Source organism: Caretta caretta, chromosome 4 (assembly GCF_965140235.1).
Source record: "Caretta caretta isolate rCarCar2 chromosome 4, rCarCar1.hap1, whole genome shotgun sequence".
Taxonomy (NCBI): Eukaryota; Metazoa; Chordata; order Testudines; family Cheloniidae; genus Caretta; species Caretta caretta.
In genome coordinates, this window is record NC_134209.1 from 84,989,003 (window position 1) to 84,999,869 (window position 10,867).

Genomic DNA, 10,867 nt, shown 5'->3' on the forward strand with positions numbered 1-10,867 from the left:
TGTAGCATAAACAATAGTCATCTTCCAGGACAGCGTTACCATCCCCATACTCTCCTCCCCGCTTCTTGTAGATACCAATGTACCTCTCCCTCACACTCAGGAGTTCTCAGCCTGAGTGCCACCAGCACCCTGCCCTTCCCTGTTGCCAAGTGGAAGGTTGGTTCCCACTAGATGGGGAGGGATCCTGGGATGATCCAGGTATGGAAAAGGGTGTCAGAGAATGGAAAAGGCAGCTAACCCCTGCTCATGCTGATACATTGTCATTATTGTAAAGTGACAGGGTAAATATGCACCATTTAATTTGTGTGCCAGTAGCTTTCTTGTTTCCCTCAGCCCTCTGTCCTACTTTTCAGGGCCTAATTCTGCTCCCACTGAAATCAAAACAAGTTTTGTCATTTATGCCAGGGAAATGGGCTCAAACTTTTCTGTTTTATCAAGCTGAGACATGTTTGGGGCAGGTGAGCAGGTTCATTGTGAAAACAACGAGGAGTCCTTGTGGCACGATAGAGACTAACAAATTTATTTGGGCATAAACTTTCATGGGCGATAACCCACTTCATCAGATGCATGCAGTGGAAAATATCATAGGCAGGTATAAATACACAGAACATGAAAAGATGGGAGTTGCCTTACTGACTGGGAGGTCAGCACTAACAAGGCCAATTCAGTTAGGGTGGATGTGTCCCATTCTCAACGGTTGACAAGAAGGTGTGAGTATCAACAGAGGGAAAATTCTCCTACTTTTTGTTTCAGAATGAAGAAATGTTCTGGATTGTAGGAAAGATTATGCTAATGGTATTTAAAGCATGATCTGAGAAAACTAAGCCACTATTCTCTATTTGCATTCACAAATACACCTTGAACTGAACTCTTCCCATACCCTTTTGTATATATGTGTATCCCATTGGCTTTTCCTTCCAGGGACACTAATTTGGAACTTTTATTATAGGTCATTATCAATTAAACCAATGAACTTGCACAAGATAAATGAGGACAGAATTTGACCTACAGATACTAGTTGTATTAACTTTGACAACAAACTCATCCTTGTCCATGCACATAGTTATTGCAAATGATAGAAAAGATGTTTATATTCCAATTACCACTACAGGCCTGATTCTCTACTCCCTTATGTAATCATTTAAAGTTATGCAAATTGAGCACATAGTTTTGTAAAATGCTACCAGATCAGAATGGTAAATGACTGCACAGGGGGCAAGGTAGTGGAAAATCTGACTCTGTAAGTGTGTGTTCAGGTGATCTGTTTATCTATTACTTAAAATAAGTGCTAAGATATTTGGAAAAGCTGCAAGAGACCCACATCATCATTTTCTAGCACCTCATGTAGTCATTGACACTGCTACTTCTTTTTGACCCATACAATTAGCCAATTTTCAGGGTCCTATGGGTCATTTTAGTTAGGAAAAGAAACTGATGATGGAGTCCAGTATTTCTTTAATGTAACGCTGTTTATTTACAATAAATGTGAAGTCCTGTTTCAGGAATCAAAAATGAAGAGAAATTTTCTTTGCTAACAGTTTCAAGCATCTTTCCAGCTTGCATTTGTTCCCAAAATTCTCTCTCATCTTTTTATCAGAGTCATACGACCAATGGGCTGCATCTTTGGCTTCCTGGTACTTCTTTCACCTGTACAGATGCACCCAGCTCCACCAATCAATGTCCCAGCATTTGCTATTCCAGTCTGCAAGGAAAACCCTTGGTCCATGTGGTCCTGCTTCTACTCAAGCCTTACCAGGTGCCTGTATTTTGGGGGGTGCTCTTATTGCTTCTGATAGCAAAAAGTCCTGTATCCTGAAGGAAAGGTGGGTGTTATACATCCAAGCTTCAGTGAGGTTTAACCTAACCCATAACAACACTAATGCATATGATTTTGCATTCATTTTCTACTGGGTAAGTAACTACACAAAGTGCAAGGCAATGATTAACTGAGCCTATAGTTTTAACTTTAACCATAATAAATATAGGAGAATGGATAGCTCATGGGACTGGCAATCTAACATAGAGCCTTTCATAGAATCATAGAAATGTAGGGTTGGAAGGGATCTCAAGAGGTCATCTGGTCCAGCCACCTGTGCTAAGGCAGGATTAAGTATACCTACACCACCCCTGACAAGTGTTTAACCTGTTCTTAAAAATCTCCAATGATGGGGGTTCCACCAACTCCTTAGGTAACCTATTCCAATGTTTAACTATCTTTATAATTAGAAAGTTTTTCCTAATATCTAACTTAAATGTCCTTTGCTGTGCACTAAGCCACTTACATCTTATCTGACCCTTAGCAGACATGGAGAACAATTGATCACTGCCCTCCTTATAATAACCTTTTATATATTTGAAAATTGTTATCATGTCCCACTTCAGCCTTCTTTTCTTTAGACTAAACATGCTTAATTCTTTCAATTTTTCTTCACAGGTCATGTTTTCTAAACCTCTTATTTTTTGTAGATGTCCTCTGGACAATCTCCGATTTGTTCACATCTTTCTTGAAGTATGGCACCCAAAACTGGAGACAGTATTCCAGCTGAAGTCTCATGAGTGCCAAGTACCAGTTACCTCCCATATCTTTCCTATGACACTGCTGTTAATGCATCTCAGAATGATACTTGCCTTTTTTGCAACAGCATCACACTGCATTGACTCATATTCAATTTGTGATCCATTATAACTTCCAGATCCTTTTTTGCAATACTGCTGCCTACCCAGTTATTCCCCATTTTGAATCTGTGCATTTGATTTTTTTCCTTCTTAAGTGCAGTACTCTGTACTTGTCTTTATTAAATTTCATCTTATTGATTTCAGACCAGTTCTCCATTTTGAATTCTAATCGTATTCTCCAAAGTGCTCCCAGCCTCTCCCAGTTATATAATTTTATAAGCGTACTCTCCACTCCTTCGTCCAAGTCATTAATGAAAATACTAAATAGTGCTGGACCCAGGACAGATCCTTTCAGAACCCCACTATATGCATCTTCCCACGGTTTGACAGTGAACTTTTGATAACTTCTCACCCAATTGGACTTTATGATAATTTCATCTAGACCACCTTTCCCTAGTTTGCTTATAAGACTGTCATGTGAGACTGTGTCAAAGGCATTATTAAAATGAAGATAAATCAAATTTACTGCTTTTCCCCATTCACTAAGCCAATAACCCTATCAAAAAAGGAAGGGGGTGATTTGTTCTTGACAAAACCATGCTGGCTATTATTGATCATCCTGTTATCATTTATGCACTTACAAAATGATTGTTTAATAATTTCTTCCAGTATCTTTCAGGTGTCAAAGTTAGGCTGACTGATCTATAATTCCCCAGGTCCTCATTGTTCCCCTTTTTAAAGATAGGTACTATGTTTGCCCTTCTTCAGTCGTCTGGGACCTCATCCATCCTCGATGAGTTCTCAAAGATCATCACATAGATCTTAGATTGCTTCAGCAAGTTCCCTAAGTATCCTAGGGTGAATTTCATCAGGCCTTGCTAATTTGTGTACATCTAATTTATCTAAATATTCTTTAATCTGTCTTTTACCTATTTCACCTCCTATATTCACTGGTTTGTATATAGTCCAGGCCAGTAGTGAGTAAATGTGCTTTCTTAGGCCACAATTTTGCAAGCTGTTTCATGGGAGTGGATTCCTATGCTCTTGCAGAGCCCCTTGACCTCAGTGAGGCTAACCACAAGAATAATTCTGTCTCTGTGAAGCAGCTTGCAGGCTCAGAGTTCTTAGGGACAGGGACCATGTCTTTGGGTTTGTGCAACACCAAGTTGCAAATGCTGGTTGGAGCCTCTGGGAGCTATTGTAATATAAGGATTTAATACAGTAATAAAATTGTTAGCATCTGATACCTGTTCATTGACCTTTGTAAAATGAGTTGGTGGTCTCAATGTGTTTCTTAGGTGACACGTGACAAGATCACAAAACACACTGGCATGAAATCTTCCTTTTCTCTGGTAGACTCAGCAGAGAGACAAAGAACTAATAGGCCATGAAGACTGATCCCTAAAAGTGGTCCCTCTAATGTAGACACATTGGAAGTGCAGAATGGAGGCATTTGTACTCCCTGAACCTCTTCTAGAGATAAATATAACCCTTCTTTTCTCTTCCACAATTATGTTGCATTTTTCCAAAAGAACAATAAAAATCATGCCATTTTTGAGTGGTAAAAAATCCCCTAACTTCTCCCAATAAAGCTGTCTCTCTCCTCGTTAGATATAGATAGTTACAGGACCAACTGGGAAACAATTTTGAGTACATTCTCAAGCCAGTTGTAACAGCAACCAGTTGCCTCTGGATTTGTCCAAAAATAGTCTGCTGATGGAATGATTATTTGACTTTTCCTTAATAAAATCATTTTCTTGGGGTCACATGTGAGATTGAGAATTTATACATTTTTATTGGTTTGTATGTAATGTTTATATAAATCCCCCATGAGGTCGATACAAAACCACTTCCTGATTTACAAAAGAAGTCGAATGTTGATACAGCATGCAACATTTTGGTTTTTTTGATGAAAATTATTGTTGCCAACCACCTTCTTAGCCACTGTTTACTGTTTTCCTTATGATGAGCCACAAGTCCTCCTTTTCTTTTTGCAGATACAGACTAACACGGCTGCTACTCTGAAACCTGTCATTAGTAGGATGCAAATTTCCCTTTCCCTCTCATGTGATACAATATACTGTATGTAATTTTCAAGAAAGTGAGCCATGCTTCTATACCACAGGCAGTCAATAACATCTCCGAGAAGTGTAGAATCTGTCCATAGCACAAGGATTTTGAGGGTGTTTTTATCTTTATATATGTTTTTTATTTGTTTTTTAACAATTATCTCTGTTTCTAGTGTAGCATCCCCAGAGGATGGGCTGACAGTAGGCTATTTTTGCCCTTTTTACAACTTTTCTTTATAAGCAACACTACCCTTGGATAGCACAACTGAAGCAAGACTTATTTATACTGCTATATTTAAACACAACAGAAAAAAATAATATGCAAGAAATACAGAAAGTCTCAGAGAAGAAAATTGTACCTTAATACTAACTAGTCATTATAGAAAAGATAAAGTTTGTCCTTAGTACTCCAAAACTCACATGTTTATGTCTCTGGTAAACTGAACTTTCCAATGTGTTTCCAACAATTACTCAGCCTTCTAAACCAGTTGCTTTACTTCATTGGGACTCTTTAGGAACCAAAGGATACAAAGATCACCAATTCATATATTTAGAGTTCATCTCTGTATCAAAGATAAAATCCCAGGCAACCTAAAAACAAAACCCAGTCATCCCTGACTGCAGGCAAACTCTAACTAAGATTTGTCTCCAGCCTACCTCCCCATTCTAGAACTTACTTACTCAAAATATATAAGGAAGCATCCTGGTGAGTTACCATGGTGACTCCCTATGTCACTTCTATAGGGTGTTAGGCCAAAGACAAGCTTATCACACTAGCCATCTGAATTTATATCACCTAGACTTTCAAGCCTTTTACAACTTTGAAAATATCCTTAACCGGGGGGAATAATATTAATGAAAACATAACATTTGTTTTCTGAAAAATACAAAACTTGAAGTTTCTGCACAACATGCTGTTTTATACAGTACAGTAAGATCTCCTTTTTAAATTTAATTTTTATGCAGTTATTAAACTGTTGGTTCGTTAGCCTTTCAAAATCCCAGGAATTAAAAAATCTTCAATTTAATTTCTTAGTTTATTAAGTACTTCAATATTCTGGTTTGGATATTTTTCAAAACTTAGATTGATCAACCAGTGCAGAACATCTCATTCAATAGCGTGAGTTTTAAATGGAATTGTTGAACTACAAATCTGATGTTTCGCCTCCTACACAAGTTAAGAGACACGTGTTAGACAATAATTTCCTCATAAATAAAATATTGTTAATCTTTCAGCACCTTCTTCTTCCACTCTGGATCACCAGATGGTTTATTTTCTTTCATTATCCTAGCAAATGCAACTGCTGCATTTCTTGTTAGTCTCTGATAACCTTGTGCCATGATGTACCATTTAGTCTTCTCAAACACTCACTGTCAGTGTGAACTCACACATTAATTACCTTCCTATTGTAGTATTTGCAGAAAGTTTGTTCTACAATAAAATCCTGTTTTTTTTCCAACTACTCCTCCAAGACCTCTAGTTTAACTGCAGCTTTTGGCAGGTTTGATCAGTACTGGCTCATATGGGGAACAATGGGATACAGGTCTCATAATGGATCCACAGGCTCAGAAAAGTCACTAGTACTATTATTAATCACAGGAAAAGAAGACTATCATTCTGAAATAATTTCATGTGTTCACAGTTTATTTTGTTAATTCTCTTGTATTTGCCAGCATATATCTCTTGTATTTGCCAGCAAAGATGCAGTGTGCAGGGCCGGCTGCTCCCCCTGCTGGTCCGTCAGCACAGTCCCTGCTGCGTGCCAGCTCTCGGCCAGCAGAGCCCCGTCTCCCGTCCCGTTTCTAGCTAGCACTGGCTGTGAGCTGCGGTGGTTGGTGAGTGCGGGCAGTCACCAGGAGGCAGCTGGTTATGTGTCACCTCTGCTGCCCAGCCAGCAGTCCTTTATGTGCTTCCCCTCTCACTGTCCTCTCCCTGCTTTGCCCCTTCGCCCTCTCTTCCCCTAGCCCTGCTGCTCCTCCATATCCCGCCCCTCTCCCCGGCGGGGTGCATCTTGCTCCCAGCGCTGTGCAGAGAACCAGCCCCTGGTCGGAGCGCTGAGCTCTTCAACAGCCTGGCCGGCAGGCTCCTTCCTTTTCCCACTGCCTCTGGCTGGGCTGGTGCCCCAGGAAAGCCCAAGACCCTCCGGCCTGGGGTGCTGACCAGCAAGAGCCGAGCCCTGCATGTGCCAAAGCCCTGCACAGCGCTGACATGGGGAAACCTCTCTGTCCCTCAGCTAAACTCTGGAATGGTCGTGAGGAAGGGATTTCCCACCTGTTTATGCCCTGAACCTGCAGTCTCCACAGCAGCCCCCCAGGCTGCTCCGTCCCTTTGGCACCCTCCCCTGCTGAGTCACCTCTCTGGCCAGGTTTGCTGAAGCCCCTGCAGTCAGGTTTCCTGGGCCCTGGTGCACAGTGCATCCTTACGGCTTAACCCCTTCCTGCCTGTGCTGTAGCTGGAGGCAGTTGGATTATGTCCATGGCCAACAGCAGCCTGGAGGTATTAGCTGCCTTTCAACACTGTGTGGGCAGGAAGGGACAAGCTGCTTCCAGCCACATGGGAGCAGTGTGGCAAGCAGAGAAGAGATGAGCTCTGCAAAGACACAGGCCAGGTCATCCCTTTTCCCCTCTCCTCATCCCTCGCTGCTGGAAGCAGCTTCTGTCCATTCCCTCCTGCACAGTGCTGAAAGGCTGCTGTTGGCCACATTCTAGTGTGAACAGAAATCTGGGGAGGGGGGCATGTGATCCCTGCATGTCCCCCCCACACACACATTGCCTCAGAAAGATGCAGTGCCAGGAGAGACGGGTCCATCCTGCGGACCCAGCCAGGCATGGAGTGGGGAGAACGCCAGGCAGGGAGGGTTGGGTCAGTCAGCCCCCCCCGCCCCCTGTGTGAGAGAGGTGTATGAGATTGTGGCGGAGGGCAGGGTGTGTGTGTTACCCCTCCGTATGTGAACCCTAGAGCCTTAAAGCTAAGAAAGTAAATAAAAAGAACCCAACTACACCGTATTTCTTTTTAATGGGCTCCGTCAACTTGATGTTAATTTCAACATTTATAGAATTGATTGCCACTGAACTTGCTTGAATACAAGTAATTTTACCAGGTGCCCCATATTCAGCATTGGAAATATGGTCACCTTAGCAAATATGCACATCGGTGATTATACTCATGTAAGCAATCCCATTGATTTGAAAGAGATTATCAGTGTAAGTCAAGTTACTTGTGTGGGAAGTTGTCTGCAGGATCACAGCCTAAATGGTAGAGCAGTAGAAAACTAACAAAGTGGTAATCTTCTTATGAATCCAAACATTGACATCAGTGTCTGATAAATTGTCTCAAGAACATCCAGGCTTAGATGGCCAAAGCTAAATTCAGATAAGATTGAAGTTCCCATTTTTATCAGAAGACAATTATTTGTTCAATGCCCCCACACCTCTTGCTTTTAGTGGAGATAAACTTTTATCTTCAGTTATCATTAACTTTTAAGGCTTGTGTAACAGGTGGTGAGGATTTTACTTCAGTACCTGAGTAACTATGCCAGAATTAAACCATTATTCTTGCAGGTAATAGGTCTATTTGTATAGAATACTTATTGCAATTTCTTGTCCTTCCTTTCGAGGCCCTGCATCACAAAGCCCTTGCCTATACTGCTGATCTGGTATCCATTTTTGTTCCTTGCACCTCCAGCTCTCTCTCTTCAGCCAACAATATTCCTATCATCTTCTCTGACAAACATCTTGTGCCTGTACCAAGCAATATCAACAGCATCATTCCCCTTTCATCATTGCTTGTCCTTCCTTCACAGATGGAAGAAACCCATTAATTATCACATGAAAAAACAAGAGATTTTGTTGTATGATGATATAATCTGCAATCACCCTTCCTGCCTATATCAGGTACACTCGAGGGCTCTGAGGCATGTAATGATGGGGTGTATCAGGTGTTTGCTCCCCACTGCTGGCGGTCCCTCTGTATTGCCTACTCCACCTAAAGAAGGGGTTTTTTTAAAGGGGAAAAGAGAGCACAGAGGTACAGGAACTGCTTTGAAAGCCCATTCAAGATCAGCTGTGGGTGGTACTACTGAGAGCTGGTCTGCCCTGTCTAAAACGGCTGGGACCTGACAGAAACTAATCAGGGCCCAGCAGCCAAGATAAGAAGGACTGGCAATTTATACCTGGGGCCAATTCTGGGTGAAGCTGGGACAGGATGGATGGATCCCTCCCTCTGTTGTAATGCCCAAAGCCTGGCCAGGTCTATTCTAGTCCTAGCTTTCAATGCATCTTTAAGTATGAATCAATGAATGTGAATTTTGTTTACATTCCACAAACTGAGGGCCACCTGGGCTGAATATTAATTTGACTGGTGTAAGACTGTGTGAGCTTACTTTGTGTGCTGCTCCTCTGGCTCAGGTGAGCCTGGGATTCCTATCTTATGAGCTAGTCATGCTTACTGGGGCTTACATGGTGGTGCTTACATGTTGAAATTAGATTGATAGGTATGTAAAAACTGGTCTTTTAACAAAACCCTAGGGCTTAAATTGGTTTCCATTCAAATCAATAGCAAAACTCCTGTTTGAATGGGAACAAGATCGTAAGAGCTATATTGTGCCTTTAAGGGGTAGCCTACAGTTGGGAGTGGTGTGAAAGGGCACCATCCACTGGGAGCTTTGTCAGTAAAGCTGGCCAGAAAATGTTCCGTCCCCCCCATAGAAAATGTTGATGTTTCATTGAAAAACATACAATTTGATGAAAGCTCTCCAAAACCTAAAATGTTGTTAGTTTTTAACAGGATGGATTTGATTTAAATCCATTAGATTTAAATCACTAGTCAAGAAGCTTCAATTTATTCATGGATTTCTACATAAAAGTGCATTCTTCGTAGTTGTTATAACCTTAATACATATTCTTTACAACTCAGAGATAAATGTAGGTTTTATTTTTAGAAGGTAAATCACTTTAAAAATGTATAGCATGTATTGAAGACTTTTCAGATTGGTTTTACAGCTATATTAGAAAAATGAATGATTGTTTGGTTATTTCATTGACCAAAGCTAACTGAAGCAGATATTTATGAAGTCATTGGGAGATGAACTATCATTAATATTTGGAGGATTCTCTTGCCATGCTGTAGTAAGAGGAGACCACCACCAGACAGATATTTAAGTTGTTTTATTTAACTAGAATAACGTTTTGTATTCTGGTTTTTCTTCAAACAGCAAAAATAATATTTTAACAAAACAGGCATATGAATTTTTGAATTTAAACATTCAAGTTCTTTAAAACCAAGTTTTTTTAAAAAACTAAAATAGTTATGAAATATTTAAACAAAAAATTAGACTGTCAGCCAGGTCAACATGAGAAACTTAAAATATTGGCTTCTGCAGCTAACTCAGTTATAGAATCATAGAATCATAGAATATAAGGGTTGGAAGGGACCCCAGAAGGTCATCTAGTCCAACCCCCTGCTCAAAGCAGGACCAATTCCCAGTTAAATCATCCCAGCCAGGGCTTTGTCAAGCCTGACCTTAAAAACCTCTAAGGAAGGAGATTCTACCACCTCCCTAGGTAATGCATTCCAGTGATTCACCACCCTCATAGTGAAAAAGTTTTTCCTAATATCCAATCTAAACCTCCCCCACTGTAACTTGAGACCATTACTCCTCGTTCTGTCATCTGATACCATTGAGAACAGTCTAGAGCCATCCTCTTTGGAACCCCCTTTCAGGTAGTTGAAAGCAGCTATCAAATCCCCCCTCATTCTTCTCTTCTGCAGGCTAAACAATCCCAGCTCCCTCAGCCTCTCCTCATAACTCATATGTTCCAGACCCCTAATCATTTTTGTTGCCCTTCGCTGGACTCTCTCCAATTTATCCACATCCTTCTTGAAGTGTGGGGCCCAAAACTGGACACAGTACTCCAGATGAGGCCTCACCAATGTTATCTTCCTATTCATTTTCCTGTTTGTTCATATTCTTACTTTTTCATGTCCCAAACAATTTCTCAATTTGGAATTAATTGCTGTTAAAAGAGAGATCATCACTTCAGTCTATGAATTCAAGTACTTAAGTGACTTCCACCAGTTCACTGATGTGACTTTCTTTAAATCAAACATTTCTTAAATGGTTCACCCTTAGCTCTGAAGTTTATTATCATTGGCATTATGGAGGGATGGTTGCTGGATGTCC